Source organism: Mastomys coucha, unplaced genomic scaffold, assembly GCF_008632895.1.
Source record: "Mastomys coucha isolate ucsf_1 unplaced genomic scaffold, UCSF_Mcou_1 pScaffold1, whole genome shotgun sequence".
Lineage (NCBI taxonomy): Eukaryota > Metazoa > Chordata > Mammalia > Rodentia > Muridae > Mastomys > Mastomys coucha.
Genome location: NW_022196891.1, coordinates 67648070 through 67666431, shown reverse-complemented (window position 1 = coordinate 67666431; position 18362 = coordinate 67648070). Strand labels below are relative to the sequence as shown.

The 18362-nt window shown below is 42.6% G+C and overlaps 1 protein-coding gene across 4 annotated transcripts in view; it reads left to right on the top strand.

The window, feature by feature from the left end:
• Positions 1–18362, top strand: part of LOC116103215 (carboxyl-terminal PDZ ligand of neuronal nitric oxide synthase protein-like) — a 301440-nt gene that overhangs the window by 167580 nt on the left and 115498 nt on the right. The window contains exon 1 of one of the 4 annotated variants that reach the window (XM_031388865.1): positions 12694–12720. The exons of the other annotated variants lie outside the window; for them this stretch is intronic. The gene's annotated coding sequence lies outside the window, so the exon portion shown is untranslated. Of the gene's footprint in view, positions 1–12693; positions 12721–18362 lie in introns of those variants that run through there. 4 annotated transcript variants of the gene reach the window in all.

The following is an 18362-nucleotide window of genomic DNA, read 5'->3' as shown; positions in this document are numbered from 1 at the left end:
GGAAGGGTTTGCGCCTACTCAGCTGTGACAGTCAAGTATGCTCCTGGGTTTGTGTTTTAGATGTAGAATGGAGGACAGAGAAAAGCATGATTGATGGGATTTGGGATTCTCAGGCTGCTGGACCAGCACTTGGAGTCAGCTACTTGGCAGACATTCTCAGAGCTATCTTGTTGAACATTTTGTGAAACCCCTTAAGCGTGCAACAAGGACACCCTCGTGACTGCTCTAAGAACTTAGTGTGTTTTCGAATGAACAGTCATGGGATTGTGCATCTTTGCTACTGGAAGAGAACGTGTAGTTGACTTAAGCTAGCTCCCTGTGATCTACAGGGGAAGAATTGGGTTCTGTTCATTGCAAGGTCCCATGGCCTTTGAGAAGACTACCTGCCTGTTGCTTTGCTTAACTATCTGGCACTTAGATTGTAGTTCTATTCTGCTTTGATGGGGCAGAAGTTAAAGGTGGGATGAGGGAGGAAAGGAGGTCGGTAGGATTCTTAGGTTTCAATATAAGGTAGGCAGTTACTATAGATATTTGTCTTAAGGACTTGTCTCTATAAAGCGCATAAGATTCTTAGAACGCAATAAGAAAATGATTTAGAAAGTAGATAAAGGATTGGTGAGATAGTTCAGTCGATAAAGTGTCTACTGTGTAAGCTGGAAGACTTGAGCTTGCTCCCCAACACCAGGGTGAAAAGTTGGCTGTGGAGGCACATTCTTGTAATCCCAGTGAGCGGGAGATGAAGACAAGAGAATCTCTGGGGATTACAAACCATCCAGTATAGCCTAATTGGTGAGCACCAGGTCCCAGAGACAGATGTGTCGCAAAAAATTAAAATGAATGGTCCTTGAGGGCCAATGCTCAAGGTTGACCTCTGGCCTCCATACAAAACAAACACACACATGCATTTTTCTCCATACACATGAATGTAAACATGCATACACACTGCACATATACACCTGCACAAAGAAAATAATCTTTTAAGGCATACGAATGGTTTGGAAAGGCACTTCTCCAGAGAAGGTACACAGATGACCCATAAACACTTGCAACAGTGCCCAGCATCGTTAATCATAAGAAAAATGAAAATTAATGAGGTACTGCATGTAACTATCAGATGGCTAATGATTAAAAACCTGGCCATATCAGGTACAGATGAGGGGATGGATGTTGGGGAGGAAGGACTTCCATGCCCTGCTGGTGGAAATGCAGGGTGCAATGGCTACTTTGACAGACAATTTAATAGGCTCTTAAATGTTACACATTCACTTACTATAAGATCCAGCCATTACCTGAGAAACATGGAAGCATATTTCTATACAGAGACTCATGTGGACGTTTATGGTCCCGTTAACGATATCGGACAAGGATGGAAGCAAGCAGCTGCCTTTTGATAGTACCTTGACATCCCACCAGCTAGTCAGATTCGGTAGAGAAATGGGTCAGACCGGGAACATCTGCTTGGGCCAAAATGCCAGCTTGATTTGGGGGGTGTGTCAGAATGTCATTAAAGCAAATATTTTCTTTGGCAGTAGAACTGGCAGTTCTTTTCTCTCAGTCTCCTTTTTGGCTGTTTACTGATGATGGATAATGATGGACCAAGGTTTGTGTTCTTTTTAAAAACCTTTGTTTTAAAAAAGAATACACAAAATTCCAATCACTGGTATAAATAAAGGATTTATACCAGTGTTAAACATTGGGGAAGTAAACGTGCCATTGGTTATTAGTGATCTCTCCTGAAGGCATAAGGCCAGATGATCTGTGGCTAGAATTCCATCTAAAAAAGGCAAAGCAGCATTGCAGGGAGGATGGGGTGACTGTGTCCCATCTATGATATGATTAGGCATTTTGTGATACGTGCAGACCAAGGTGCTTTTATAACGCACCTTGTAGCTCCTAGTATGTGGGGATACAGCAAATAAGAAAGACATGACGCAGTATGGTCTTCCGAAATCTTTGCAGGGCAGCAGAGAAGAGGAGATCTAATTGCACAGGACAGTCTGAAATGACAAAGGCCATGGTGCAGTTGGCGACCAGAGGCCACGAGGAGTGGACAGCCGCAGCATCCTTAAGAATGGCTGAGATGTGGTCTGGAAACACAAGCACTTTTTTTCCCCTCTAGATGTCTTAGCATGGCTTTTGTCTAGAACTACTAGGAAAATGACCGCTCTTCCTGCCCCAGCGTTTGTGGTATAGTTAAGGAGAGATGAGATCAGTATGCAGTTGTGTGTTGATCACAGTGGCATATTTTGTAAGTGTATTCATTCTGCAGTGAGGGTCAGTGCAGATACCAGAACTGCAGTGCATACATACTCACTTCTGGAAAAGCCAAACCCGCACAGCCGCTTGGCAATCCCTTAAAATGTTAAACATACGCCTTCCATATGAACTAACCTTTCCACTCTTAGGTATTTGCTCAAAAAATATTAAATCATATGTTTATGCCAAGACCCACACCTGAGTTTTCATGGCAGTTATATCTGGCCTGGACTCTCAAGCTACTTACCCCTGTGACTGGGCAAATCACTTACTGGATCTCTTGAACTTAGATCTCTGAATTCTTGTGAGAAAGCCAGTCTCTGTGTCAGTGCCATCCTGGCTCTCCCTTTCTGTGCTGTTAGGGGACGTCTGGGTAGGGAGAAGCATGGCCAGTTTGTTCTTACTGGAGAGGGAGATTTACCTTCATGGAATACAGAAGCTGTTGAAAGGAATGGCACTCATTGGAAGGCTAGGCAAAATTGTGGGTCTGAGAGCTTTGCCAATCTCTTGAAGTCCTCTTGTGGGAATTCTACTTACAGCTGAATTAGTAAATGAATATCCACTCCCTGGGAGCAAGGACTTTAGCCCCTTCCACATTGGCTCCTCGTGTTACTGTCCGTCAGCAACTCCCTTTAATTGTATGGGTGGGGTCCTGCAGTCTACCTGATGGTTATCAAAAGGAAATGCAAGCTAGGGCCAGAACTCCCAGTGTTTTGAATTGTCCTGGTTCCTGCTTTCCTGGCACCTAGAATTAGTCAATGTCACCAACCCCGCGTTTGGAAAGGTACTGGCTGTCCCTACCTCTTCCACTATCCCTTCAGTCTGATCCCTTGAGACAGACCTTTCTGATTCCAACAATACCCAGCAGTGTTACTTGAAAGAATAACATAAATAAGGAACCAGAGGGACTGTACTGGTTTTTTCTTTACCCCATCCAGAAACACCTGAATGCTTGCTTTGTCTAGCTACTGGAGCACCCAGTGTTGAGACCCAATCCTGAAGCAAACCTGGAGTGTCATATGTCCCTCCAGACAGCTCTGTGAATGCAGGTGCCATAAGATGAATTTCAAGGTTGAAGTTATCATCACCAAAGAGGAGAAAAATCTGAAAGTTTAGTTTGGGGGCATGTATGTGTGTATGTATGTGTGCGGCCTGTGTAGGTTGTGTTGGTTGTGTTTATGGCTGTGTGCCCTGAGTGTGTGGGCATGTACTCATATGATCATGCAGAAGCCAGAGCATGATGTTCCTCTATTGCTCTTCCTTTCATTGCCTTGAGACCAGGTCTTTCAGTGAACCAGAAGCTTGCTATTTTGGCTAGGTTGTCTTCCCATCAGGCTCTGGGGATCCACCTGTCTCTCTGCCTCCTAAAGTTAGGGTCACAGGCATGTGCAGCAGTGTCGCTTCTTATATTGGAACTGGTGGTTCAAACCCAGGTCTTCATTCTCATACAGCATGCAACTTTACCCCCTGAGTCAGCTCCCCAGCCCTGGAAGGGCTTTCCTTCAGACATGGGAAGCAGCAGTAGAGCTTCCGTTAGGTCTCTGTGCTCCAGAGCTTCCACAGCTTTCGTTTTCTGACAGGCATTCTCTTTTCCTCACCCCAAGAGTCCTCTTCCCATCCCGTTATTCTAAAGTCGCTACAAATGATGTAATGTGTAGTGTTGGTATCTACCAATATCTGTTATGTAGACTTGGTGCCTACACATGTCACCAATGTAGTACTGTAGTATTGATGACCTAGTAGTATTGATAAGAAGGCTGTGAACAAATAAGCTACATTCTTCTCCACAATTTTCATATCCTAGTAGTTGGTTGGGTACCACATATTTTTCAGTTGGAAACTCTTAAGTGCCCATACTCACACCTGATAACAATCATGCACACAGACACCTACATACATACATACATACATACATGCATGCATACAGACAGATAGACAGACCGACAGATACACATACACTATGAAATTTAGAAAGGATTTTAAAAGCTAGTACTTTAGAAATAGTATTGTTAGGTTGTAGCAAGAATCTTAGGGACTTCTCAGGGTGCTTCTCTTTTACTGGAAACGGGCTTTTAATAGGGAAGGGATTATGCAAGACAGCTTACCTCAGTTTCCCCATAACTCTGACTCAATATGGGTTATGGTGTGTGCTGTGCTTATGAGTCTCATGCCCTGGTGCTATTGCTAGAGGATCTTGTTGACAGGTCCAACAGATGGGTGGAGGTCATTCTCATGTGCCGCTTTATTCACCCCAACTTCACCAACACAAATAACAACAAACCATCAACACTCATGTCTAATTCATTTGCTTTGGACATTAGACATTTTGTTAACTTACGCCATTGAAGTCTTTGGAGACCTATCTCAATATGATTCTTTCATCCTGACTTAAATCCAACTCTTCTTGTTTCCTTCTCCATCAAAACACAGTGCCCTCCTTTCCCTTACTGTCAGGGGGTGATGGACAATAAATGGTAGCAATAGTTTCTATGGTAACAACATCTGACTCATCTCCTTGGTAACCTGCATAAAGGCCTTCCATCTCCAGACCAGCTCAGTGCAACTTGGAAGGGCTTTGTTTCCTTGAATGGATCAGCATGGGGGAGCAAGCTTTCCCGGGCTTTGGCCACTACCATTTCCTTTGGCTCCTGATGTGCATGGCATTTTAGATATAGAGTAGGATTCAACCAGAAGTGGGGGATGCAGCAACCCGGCGTGCTTTTCTTGGTTTTGCGTATGGTCAGAATGCACTTTCTCTGGTCCAGCACCAGAGTCCCTGCTGATTTAGCCAACAGACATCTCACTCTTTTGGATGCTTATGGGACTCAACCCAGCCTCCCACAGTGACCATCTATGGATAAGAATAAAGAATATTCCATCGGAACACAGATGAGCTGGACATTTTGGCATGGTCATGAAGCGAATCCTGAAATCAGGCACCGTGGGACAGCTTGTCAGAGCCTTTTTCCTTATAGAGTCCTTCCAATCGGGCAGTTTGTTCCTTGAATGGAAGCAGAATGGTTTCTAGCAGTTAGTTAGTTAGAGGATTATGCCTCACTATCCACACCAAACAGGAACCATCAACATCACAATTGTGTCTTACATTATGCAGATCATTTCTTCCTGCTTGAGCTCATTTGCATCAACTGTTCAACACATTTTAATTTGAAACCAAGGTCCACAGTCCCTTGGAATTTGAGATTCAGTAGGGAGAGGGAAACTGGGCCTGGGTCCTATGCTAAATGAAGGTAGGGATAAGGAAAGTGAATGATAATTAGATACTGCAGATGTGTATGAACATTTGATCTAGATTTGCTCTCCAGGGAAAGCGACTGTGGTGTTTGTATGGCTAATGTCACCATGGAGTATATACCTTCTTTACAGTAAAGGACAAGGAGTAGCCAGCAAGACCTTTGATATATGAAGCAAAGACTTATTAGAACTTGAAGATTTCTGCCTAGTTGACTCAACCTGTTGACAGCCATGGGATGTGACCCTGGAACTTTTGGAGTCAAAGACCTATCTGTGACCTCGTCCTGATGTTCACAGAATGGATGACCTTGAGTCTGTCCAGAAAAGAATCAGCTATATCCTGTATCAAAGAAACAATGATTACCATCTTGGAGAGACAGTGTTAGCTGCTATGGAGGCTATAAAATAGGTGAAGAAAAAGTCAAGATTTACCAGGTTCTGCATCTGGGTAACTGAGATAAGTTTGTTCTTCTCATATGGACAGTGAACAATGAGATTACCTTCTTAATGCTCTGCTAAGTCCTTCTGGTGTGTGTGTGTGTGTGTGTGTGTGTGTGTTTGTGTGTGTGTGAAAAATTTACCCAAAGTAGGCCCTTGTAAGTGTCTATAGATAGAGTCCTCCTTAAATGTTCCTCAGTAATTGGAAGCTAGTTGTTCTGTAACAACAGGCCTTAGCCCTGGAATGTCCCACAAATAGCTTGGTTATATATTCAAGCGGAGAGATGTGAATATTACCACATACTCTATTCTCATGGGAGGTTCCTGGGTAGGAAATGGGCTGCAAGAAGGCAATTAAAGAGGAGCAGGGGTGAGAGAGACTGTGTCAAGCAATGGGGCTGTTAAAGGGAGATACAGAGCTTAGAAAACTTGGGCTCCAGGGGAGGGGCTGGCCAGTGGACTATATTGCCACCCTGCTGGGCATGATGAGAAATATGAGGCCTTGGGAGCCTTGGGAGTCTTTAGAATTGCATGCGAGCTGGATTAGTGGGCGAATATAAGGAAAGCATTCGAGGACTGAGTCTCTTGGTTACAAACTGCACTCTTTTGTAATATGCTATAGTTCTTTGAACATTGCCCGTTTTTCTGTAAGTAGAGGTCACTATAAACTGGGAAGAACATGACATTTTATGGATGCACTTTGTGGTGTAGGTGGACGTTTGCAGATAAAGAGGCTGAGGTTTAGTGGGCAGTAGTAGCTTCCCAGGGCTCTCCCGGGTGGAGGATGCCTGAGCTAGGCTTTTGATGGACCATTTCAGGGTGGGCGTTCTATAATGCTGACAAATGGTCTTCCTCCAAGGGCCCTTTAAATAGCTGTCAGAGCTCAAGGAACAGTGCAGACTGCACCCACCCCCTTTGGGGCTGTGGAGTCAGGATGTTTAATTGGCATTTGTCAGGCAGACAAGTCCAAGGCCTCAGAGGTACCCTTGAGGAACATCTTATTTTGAGACGGATTCTGGACTTCCTGGTTAGCTTCGAGTGCCAATTCGACACATCCTGGAGTCATCTGAGAGGAAAGCCTTAACTGAGGAACTGCCAGATCAGATCAGCCTGTGGGCATGTCTGTGGGGGATGGTCTTGGTTATGGACTGATGCAGGAGGGTCCAGCTCACTGTGGGCAGCACCGTGCATAGGCAGGCGGTCTGGAACACTATAAGAAAGCTAGCTGAGCTGGGCAGTGGTGGCACACGCCTTTAATCCCAGCACTTGGGAGGCAGAGGCAGGCGGATTTCTGAGTTCTGAGTTCGAGGCCAGCCTGGTCTACAGAGTGAGTTCCAGGACAGCCAAGGCTACACAGAGAAACCCTGTCTCAAAAAAAAAAAAAAGAAAGAAAAGAAAGCTAGCTGAACAAGCGGTGTTCTCCGTGGTTCCTGATGTACGTGGGCTGTGGAGTGAGAGTGTGTCAGAGGTAATGTTGTGTGGAATGGCGATCAGTTCAAGTGCTGCCTTGACCTTTCTCAATATTGAACTGTGACCTGGAGTTGTAAGCTAAAAGCAAAACTTTTCTCCCCCCAAGTTGCTTTTTGGTCAGAGTATTTCATTATACCAATAGACATGAAACTGGGACGCCAGACTTATAGGCTGCAGAGATTGCCCTCTGCGTTTTCATTTGAGACAGGGTCTTTCTATGTAGTCCAGGCTGGCCTAGAACTTGCGATCCTCTGGCCTCCATAGTGCTGAGGTCACAAGCGTGTTCCACCACACTAGTTCTGGGAGTTTTCTATTTCTTCTCCCCTCCTCTCCTCTCTCCTTCCTCCCTACCCCCCACCCCCCACCCCCACTTCTCCTTCCCTTTCTTGTGTGTGTAGTACATGTGATGTATGTGCAGGCCAGAGTCAGCTTTCAGTGTTGCTCCTGAGGAAAGCCATCTGTCTTTTTTTTAAATGTTTTATTTATTTACACTCAAAATGTTGCCCCCTCTTCACTTTCCCCTTAAGAGGGTGCTCCTCCTTCCCCCAATACCTCCCCCTTCCTCCCCAACATCCCTGGGTATCAAGTCTCTACTGGATTAAGTGCATCCTCTCTGACTGAGCCCAGATAAGGTAGTCCTCTGCTGCATATGTGCCAGGGATAGGGACCTACCTGTGTATGCTCTTTGGTTGGTGGCTTAGTCTCTGGGAGCTCCCAGGAGTCTAGGTTAGTTGCTACTGTTGGTCTTCCTGTGTGGTTGCCCTCCCCTTCCACTCCTTCAGTCCTTCCCCTAACTCTTCCCCGGCTTTTTTTTTTTTTTTTTTTAAAGGCAGGATCCCTCACTTGGACCTGAGGCTTACTAATTCAGCGAGGTTGGTTGGTACAGCAGCTCCAGGAATAATCCTATCTCTGCCTCCCCAGTGGGAGAATTACAGACGCATACCACCATACCCAATTTTTTTACATGGGTGTTTAGGACTAAACCCAGGTCCTCGTACGTTCCTAGGCAGGTACTTTATTGACTGAGCTGTCTCTCCAGTCCCTCTGTGAACTTTCTTTGATGACAATGGCTGTTTCACAGCAAGCCATTGACTGTAGATTTCTCAACTTTCCTGTTCCATGTAGGCCTGCCCAAACTCCTCAGACCGTTCCCAAGGCAGTTTTCTTTCCTCTAATGCAGTGGTTCTCAACCTGCCTGATGTGCGCAGTCCCTCATGTGGTGGTGACACACTACACGCACCCAGCTATAAAATTATTTTTGTTGCTACTTTATAATGTGAATCGTAATGTAAATATCTGATATGTAGGATATCTGATATGCAACCCTGTGAAAAGAGGTATTTGATCCGCAAAAGGAGCCATGACCTACAGGCTGAGAACCACTACCATAATGGCTTCTTCCAACTCTTTTGTACCTAGAGGCCTGTAGGGCTGAGGGGGAGGGCGGGGAGCATGGTTCAGATGTGGGTTATTTGTTGATGGAGTCTTCCCCTGTGGGGGGCAGGGAAGGAGCTGCTCTGTGTCCAATAGCCATAGTCTCTCTAATTTTCTTTCTCCCAAATTGCTACTGCTGTAAGGTGCTCACGGGGTGTGGGTGGGGGTGTGGGTGGGGGGGCGTGGTAAGGACGCAGCATTGCAGCCAGCCAAGGTAAGCACTGCACTCAGTGGACCGGAACAAGCAGGGTCAAGTGAATTCTTTGGAAAAATGATTTCTATAGCACTATAAGCTCACTGCAGAGACAAGCTGCCTGTGAGGTGGTGTTGGGGAACCAAGCAACTATGTTTGTGATTATTTTCCCTGTGAGCAAGCAGGCCTAGATGTTATGGAAGGAATAAGATAAGCAGCACTTGGATACATCGGAGACAAAATATCATCTACCTGGTCCAGCCCAGGAAGACACACTGGTTCATGGCAGTGTGTCTGAATTCTGCTCTTTGGCCATCTGGTTTACCTAATAAGCTTGACTGCCCCTGTTTTCTGACCTTTGGCTTTTGAGTTGAATTTAATCTTCTAATGGATTTAACTCCTCTACCTAGGTCTTTGTAAGCATCCTAGCTGCTCATGAGTCCTTTCGAATTCCAGATGTTGACCAAAACTACACTGGTTATGAACCTGATCTAATGAACCATTTCCCCTATAAACAAACCGTCCTTGAGCCTCAGCGTGACTCACGTCCCATGGACACATCCGCTCTTCCTTCTAATTCACTTGTCTTCTTCCTTTTTGAGACGCACATTGTTGCCTCCCTTCTTATAAACACACCCATAGATGTGCACATGCACACTCAAATGTATGTCTTGATGGAGTAGCTGGGTTTCTTGCCCCTTGAAAATGGAGCAGTCAAGACAAAAGAGATGGTTTGATTCCCTGCTCCCCTTGTGACTTAACAACAGTCTGTAATTCCAATTCCAGGAGATTTGATCTGATGCTTCTTCTGATTTCTGTAGGGTCCTGCACACATATGGTGTATATCCGTGCATTCAGGCACACATGTAAAATAAAAATAAAGTGAAAGTATATTTTTTTAAAAAAGAATGGAGTGGTTGATAATACCAAAGTCATGAATTGTTAGGGTCTCTTGAAATGTTAAAAACATAGAAGACTGTTTTGTTTTATTTTGCTTTGTTTTGTTTTAAACCTTATACTCTTAAAAAAAAACTTTCTTTTTTACCTTGAGTGTGTGTGTGTGTGTGTGTGTGTGTGTGTGTATTTGACACACACACCATACTACACACATGGACATTATAAGACCACTTATAGGAGCCAAGTCCCTCCTACCATGTGAGTCTGAGAGACTGAACTTAGACCATCAGGCTTGGCCACAAGCTCCTTTATTCGCTGAGCCATCTCATTGGCCCCTGACTCTGTCACCTTGAACAAGATATCCAGAGTTGCTTGGGTGTATGTGCCCCCTTAAGAGATCACTTCTCCAAGACAATCTGAAATCTTTCAGTCACCTTACACTTATAAAGCTTCCACCACATTTGGGACAATCTCTACCCTCTGCCCATTTGTGTTGGAGCCAGTCTTTCCAGGTAGCCTAGGTTGGTTTTGTAATTGTGATCTTCGTAGATCTGTCGCTTGGGTGCTAACGGACTTTTCTACTTTCTACAAATTATTTCTGGATTGAGCTAGCTTTTGTTCAGCCTTTTCCTAAGAATAAATCAGGTATTTATTCTTTCCTAAGAATAAATCAATTACAGGTGAAATGGCTAACAGGGGAAATAAAAGTATAGAAATATAGATGAGCGTAAAGATAATTAAATATTTAACCTAGTACACAGCCAGTCACCCTTAAATTCATGATAAGTAGAACATAATCTTGTTGGAGAATTGATTATTAATTGGTTAAGAACTAAGTTATTCATTCATTAATTAGACGCAGGGTTTCTCTGTGTAGCTCAGGCTAGCCTAGAACTTGCTGTGTAGCCCAGGCTGGCCTTGACTTAGGATCCTCCTGCCTCAGCCTCTCAAATTACATTACAGGTGTTTGCCCTTTTCACACCTAGCTGGAAGGCTGTCTTAGAGAGGGGCTTGCCTACGGCTAAGGCGTTGGCATGTTGGGGGGAAACTGGAAGACTGGGTTTTTCTGATGCTGTCTGTATATCATTTTGCTATGTGCTGCTACAAGTAGCTCAAGAGGAGACAGAGAGCCAGGCACAAGTCTGGCACACATACATAAAGATGGCAGCTCCTGCAGGGGTGGTGGACACCTGCAGTACAGGGAGCATCCTGGGGCCTGGATGGCTGTCCTCCTGCTGTGGATCACAATGAGTATAGCCTGAGGTTGCTGGACTCACTTTAATCTTCATCTTTTCGTATTTTCTTTGTTACCTTAGCTATTTCTCTTTTTAATCCAAATTTCTAAGAGTATTTCCTGCTGTTATCAGGAAATACAAGCTTGCTTAATGGAGCATGACAGATTTATTACCCTGTTTTGTTTTTTGCAAATTGTTTATGGACTGTTCCATGGTTCAATTTGGAGCAAGCCATCTCCCCCTGTGGTTTCCTCTGGAATAATGCTACTTGCGTTTCATTAATAACGGGTGGCTAGCCAGAGCTTTCGACACACTTCCTGGTCTTCACCAGCCTTCAAATGCTTCTGTTTCTAACAAACAGCTCATCACCCTGTGACATCACAAACAGCTCATCACCCTGTGACGTCACAAACAGCTCATCACCCTGTGACGTCACAAACAGCCCATCACCCTGTGACGTCACAAACAGCCCATCACCCTGTGACATCACAAACAGCCCATCACCCTGTGACATCATAAACAGCTCATCACCCTGTGTCATCATGCAATATTTATCCCAGTGGAAACTCTCTGAGCTTTGTGAGAACAGGACCCATGTCTTTATAATTGCTACAAATATGACTGGGATCTATGCTCCAACTATTCTTCTTACTATGGATTCCATCACTACTCTCTGTTCTCTTCCTGTATCTTTTCTGTTTACCATGATAACACGGTACTATCTGCTATTCCTGTGTATATTAATCTTCCCTAAAACAGCTTCAAGCTCCAGGTATTTGTGTCTCTTCATGGTCAAGCCCTTGACATGTACATCAATCATGGTACCATTCCTGTTTGACCTCTTGTGGAAGTGAATGACGTTCTGAACATCATGTTCATTCCATGCTGTCTAAATGAAAATTTAAAAATAATAATAGTATCTATATAATATAAGTATTATATATGTACTATATAGTATATGATATATAATATATAGAACAATATATAAAATATAGATATTTAATATACAATATTACATGTATAATATATTATATACTAAATATACTATATATGCTTAATATATAATACATAACATGTATTTTACATATAATATTTTACATAATATATTATATAATGATATATCAATATGATATAAATAATTTATATAGTATAAATGTAATAATAACCAAATAATACATAAAAATGTGCACATTTGGGTGGGGGTAAGAGTGTTTACAAAGCAGTCTACTACTGAAATAAATTGGTCTCTTGTATGACAAAACCATTCCTGGGTAGATGAGACACACACATCTATTTATCCCAGATAGGGATCCTGTGACAGACTGATGTGCAGATAACACCAAAGTCCAATTTGGTAAAACAAAGAGTTTTCTTCAGCTTACTTGCAGAAATATTGGTGAGGTGGTGCTTACAGAATCAGAAATGACTCAGACAGCTGCATCACAAAGCCCCAACCCCAGAACAGCTGACAGCTTACAGAGCTGGGATTGGGGAGCATTGCCCAGCCTGCAGGCCGCTCAGCAGGTTGGAGAAGGCGATTTCCAGGTGCCTCAGTTGGTCTAAACCTCCTCCGGGAGCTGGTTCCTGTTCTTCCCAGTAGCTGGTCTGGTCTCAGTCTTCTTTAGCTCTTTTTCCTCTGAGAGTCTTTGCAGCTCGGCTTCACATCTTCTGAGAGGGACTCTGAGCTTTTATTGTTTCCTCTGGCAGGGCAGGGCCTAGTGAATCTGGTCAGTTTCAGGGACTTCCTGAAACTGTTTTGAGTTCTTTACTTTTTCTTCTCAAGGAGATTTCTGCAGGAGGTTTTAATCTTGGAGGAAATTGTTAACCAACAGGGTCTTTCCAGTCATCAGTAGCATCATTTGTAGGCTTAATGAGATTGGCATATCCCAATTCATGGGGTATGGGATGATATCTTCCTGTTTGTGATAGATCTGAGCTGCTTAACTCTATATATTCACTTGACAGCTCTCGATAATGCAGACCCTTTCCTTGTAACCTCAGCGGGAAGGCTCAGCCTCCCCATTGCTGATGTAGACAAAGGAAAGGAGATCTCTGGTAGGTTGATAGGTGTCTGGTTGCGATTTTCATCATCTGGACTGGCATTTTCCCTGCGGCCACAACTCAGTTGCAGTCTGGTCTTTTCTGAGTTGAATTGCTTTTGGGTGACTGGTTTGAGCAGTGTTTCCACCCCGTTGCAAGACTATCCCACGTTTAGAAAGGCATTCCTAAGATGCTTCTGGAGTTGTAAATCAGACTATTAATTATAAACACTTGAAAGGATGAGCTGAGTTCCCGCACTAAGCTCAGCAGTCTATTTCTAACAATACGGAGAGACACTTGGATGTCTGGATAGACAGTCTTAGGATGTGTCTGCTCTCTGATTCCCTTTGCCATGGATCTGTCTGTCATTGCGATTATTTTAGAAAATGTTTGCTCAGCCTTTATGTAATAGTTTAACTTTGCCAACCTGTGTGTGGGACTTCACAAACATAGTTCTATCCTCCAATAGTTGTGATTGCGATTTTGTTTTTACCTGTTATAGGATTTAACTGTGTATGAGATTGGTTTTTAGGTGAACTGTCAAAAACTTTTAGTTACTAAAAAGTAACTGAAGTTACTTTCAGTTATACTAAAGTATAAGGTATATTTTCAGTTATACTAAATTCACAGCACATATAAAGTCAACAGGGACATTAAGACATTTAATGTTTAAAAAAAACATTCAAGCATTCATGGGGATTGGAGAATTATAAGTCTTATTTTAAGAATAAATTTTTAATATAAATCTGGGTTATTCAAGGAACAGTATATTTTATTGGAGAAACAAATTTGGTAGTTACAATTTCTAGTTATTTTTATTGTTTTAAAATCTACCATTTTTCTCCCAAGAAACTAAGAGATCCTCAAAAGAGCACGCTAGCTAATAGCTTACTTATTCCAGTTCAATTGTTTGGGTTTTGTCTTCTCTGAGAATTCCTTTTAGTTTCTCCTGCTTTGAAAATGTGGTGATGTTGTTTCTATGGAAACAATGATGCCATGGCTATGAATGGGGCTTTAGTGACCACCAAGAGTGCCATATATCAAGGCAAGTGATAGAACCCAGCTTTCCCTATGAAGTTGTAAATGGCAGTCTGCTGTCAGAAACTTGAGATATGTACAAGTAAGAGATGGTATAATGATTCTGGGCAGTTTGTGTATAGTGTGCATTTGTGAAGCCATGTGTGTGTGATTGAGAAATGCATCCCACATCCCAGTAAGTCATCTGGGTTCCCAGATCTACAGGGTGGGAACCTGAGACCTTTGAAGTCATGTCCCTGGCATTCATGGGAAGAATGGGGACACATTTAAGTTTGTTTCATCAGCATCAATACAGATGCCAGCTTTGTAAAATAGGTATTCTGTAGGTATTCCTACAAGTAAATACCATCTAGTTTAACTTGCCTGAATTTCTCTCTATATAAATGAAATTTGAGGAATGATATATATAAATGGAAACCATTTGACCAGAGGCAGTGTCATGGTAAACAGCATCCATCACTTCTTTCTGTGGAGTGTGCTAGTGTTCATGGAAAGTGCAGTCAGTGATTGTGGTCTTTCTTTTGACATCCATCTTTTAAACTACATCCCCCTGTTCTTAGGTGTTCTTAGGTGTGGGTACAAAGCAATGAGACTGGTATCAATGGTTTATATATCAGTTTTAAAATACCCTTTGAAGGGTCTCCTCCAGGTTTTAATCAACAATTATTTCAGTGGAATTTATAGCATTTCTAAGGTGAGTACTTTGAGGGTTAACATCTGTTTGTTTATATGAGATCAAGAATGTTTGATGGAAATAAACCCTTGATGAACAGAGTGAATATCATAGTTGATAGGTTTCAGAGGATGAGGCTTCCTATAGCAGCACAATTTATTTCCAGGTAATAAAATGTCGTCCTCCAAGCAACAGTCTTACCTTTCAAAATTAATGCTCATGTGATTGAAATATTTTGTTATCTGCCGTACTTTCTTCAAGCCAAATACGCTGTGATATTCGTTGCCACGTGTGCGTGACCTTGAAAGATGAGATTGAGAATCCTGTGATAGGATTAGCTTTGATTATCCGGGTGGGCCAAGATAATCAGAAAGACCGTCATAATGATGGAGTCAGAGAGATAGAAGGCACTGTCACCGCAGATGCAGATCTAGAAACTCATGGTGAAGGAAGGAATATGGAGCCAAAGAATACAGGCATCTCCTAGGAGCTGAACAGAGTCAAGAAAATGAATGCATCCTCCCTAGGACTTGCCAGAAGGAAGATCTCCCCAGACAGACCGTTTTACACTTCAGAACTAAAAGAGAATACATCCACATTGCTTTAAAACCAGTAACTCCGTGGTGCTGTTTTACAGTAGCAATAAGACACATGGCCCTTCTTCTGACTTTCTGTGGTAGATCAGATGGTTAAATGTGTTAGAAATATATAACACTCGTTCAACAAAAACTTAACAATTATATGGTAGACTGTCCTGATTGGGAAAAAAAAAAAGTAAAAACTATGTCCCCAGATCTTGCTTTATGATGGAAATTGTCTAGTTGCAAGATTGGGCTGGGGAAAGACAGTAAACTGACCATTGCGATACAGAATATTGGGGGCTAAAGCTAAATTATGAATGAAAACTAGAAGTAATTCACAGCAAGGCTGCTGACTGTTTTATGAGGGTGGGTCACATGTGTCTGACTGGATGAGTGCGTGCGTGCGTGCAGTGTATGTGCTCACACACATGTGCATGTGGTCACCGTGGTCGTGGAGGTAAGAGAGGTTTCCTTGGCTGATAAAGTTCTAGATGGGAAAGAGCATCTCAGCAGAGCAAGAAGTGCAGATTTCTCTCCTTTGGGGACTGCAACACCTCCATTGGTTCCCAAGGTCTTCTTTGCTTTTTGTCTTTCAGATTGAAATGTCGCTCATGGACAAGAGAAGCATGCAAAAATATAGAGTAGGATTAAACCTTTGTCCGGTGTATTTTCCATTTTATTTGGAAGATGAAACAATCCTGAAGTCAGCCCCATTGTCAGATGCTGGAGGCCTTCATAGCTTTCCTTTCAGCTCTCCTAGTAAATCATTCCGTTGTGTCACAGACCAGGGTTTCTTTATATGGACATTTTCTTTTTTTTGTTCTCTTTCTTTCTTCCTTCCTTCCTTCCTTTCTTTTTCTTTTTCTTTTTTTTTTTTTTTTTTTTTTTTTTTTTTGAGGAGAGAAACTTTATCATGATAAGCGTGCAATAACATTCTGATGAGAGCTAATTTTCAGAACATAGAATCATATTTACATTAACTTACATTTTTATGGAGAGGAAAATTGGCCCTCTGATTCTCTAGGAGTCTATAGCTCACTTTAGTTACAAATTATGTAAAATGGTTTAGAACGCTTCTGTTCCTACTTAACAGCTATTATCACATCAACATATTTATTGGGTACCAGTTAAGTACAAAGTACAAAGGTACCGGTAACCTTTAAATGCAACATAAAAATTATATTTAACCATTTAGACCATTTATTGAGCCCAGTAAATAAATCCACCACCACTAAGCTTGTTTGCTTTTCAAGCCTACGTGTTTGGATTCTATCCCTTGCCTCTTTCATCTTAAATGGACATTCAGTCACACCCTTTCTGCTGCAGTAAATCTTGGTGACTTTGATGGCGCTGCTCCACTCTCTTCAAACCCACAGGCTAACTTTTCAGTGGTCTCTCTTGGATTCTCAGGATCAGACTGCTAGTATGGATTTTGACTGTCTCTTTAACTCTTTTTGAACTTTCCCTGCCCATCACACGGACTTGATTTTACGTCCTCTGGCCATCCCTCCCATTCGTGTTCAAACGAATAAAATTTCTGGTTGCCTTAGAGTGTATTGTGCTGTCGAAACAGGGTGCTATAGACTAGGTAGCCGATGAAGAAGAGAAATTTATCTCTCACATTCCTAGAGTCTGGGAAGTCCAAGACCAAGTTTCTGGCATCTGATGAAGGGCTTCTTGCAATTTCTTCACATAGTGGCGGCACAGGAAAAGCAGTAGCCCCTTTAAATGGCATTAACTCATCGGCTGCTAGTACAACCTAAACACACCCTATTCGGCTCCACGTCCACAGTTGTGTACTGGGGATTAAGTTGCTGACATGTGAATTTTTAGAAGATACATTCAAACCATAGCATGGGTAATTAACTATGCAAGTCTACAAAATACCATTTTCCTGTTGTTTCATAGACACTCATATCAGCCTATTGGTAACTATACATTATTTGTGTCATTTTCTTCTCTTTTTAAAATTACTCTGCCCAATTTCAGATAATTTGCAACTTTCTACAGACTTCCAGAAATTGTATTTTTGGCTTAGCTCGCTCCTCTGACTCCAAACTCTAATTATACACCAACTTCCTGTGTAATGTCTCTTAGATTTCTCAAAGGCATATCAAAATTGTGCCAAAATCAAACTGTTTTGGTTTTTGAGATAGTGTCTCACTATGTAGCCTTGACTGGCCTTGGACTTGAGATCACTCTCTCAAGTGTCACCATCACAAACAAGCAACACCAGGCCTGATCCAAAATCAAGTTTCATCTTCATCTTACCCCTGATCCTGGTTCTATTCCAGTTTCCCTGATGTGGTGCCTGGGGCCACTCAAATGCAGTTGCGGAAACTCCAAGATCTACCTCTCCGTTTCACATTCTTGTTCCGGTGCGGATCTAATCCACACACGTACTTCTGGACCAATTTTCTAATATGGCTGTTTCTGCCCATCTCTACCCTCCTGCCTAAGCATTTTGGTTTACGGGATGTCAGCAGTGGTATCAGACTGGTCTCCCTGTATTACTACGAGCCCTCTTTAAAGATTGAGGAGAGAAGAGGGTACCTTTGTCAGAATGATAGCGTCAGTACAAGCTCTTTCCTGGAGGGCCTCGACTGTGTTAGGGAACATTAGGTAACCTGATGGACTGGGCTGACTGCGTATAATCTTTTCTGTCTCTGAAACGCTACTGAAATACCTAGTAGGACAAAGAAGATGGGAGGAGAAATGGTCAATTACGAGATTTCCATAACTGTTTGAAAGACAGAGTGCAGGGGCAGATGACATTGATAGCCTCACAGAGGTAGAGGCAACCTCTTCAGTCCAAGATCTCAGGGAGAGGTTAATTTCAACAAAGAGAACAGATG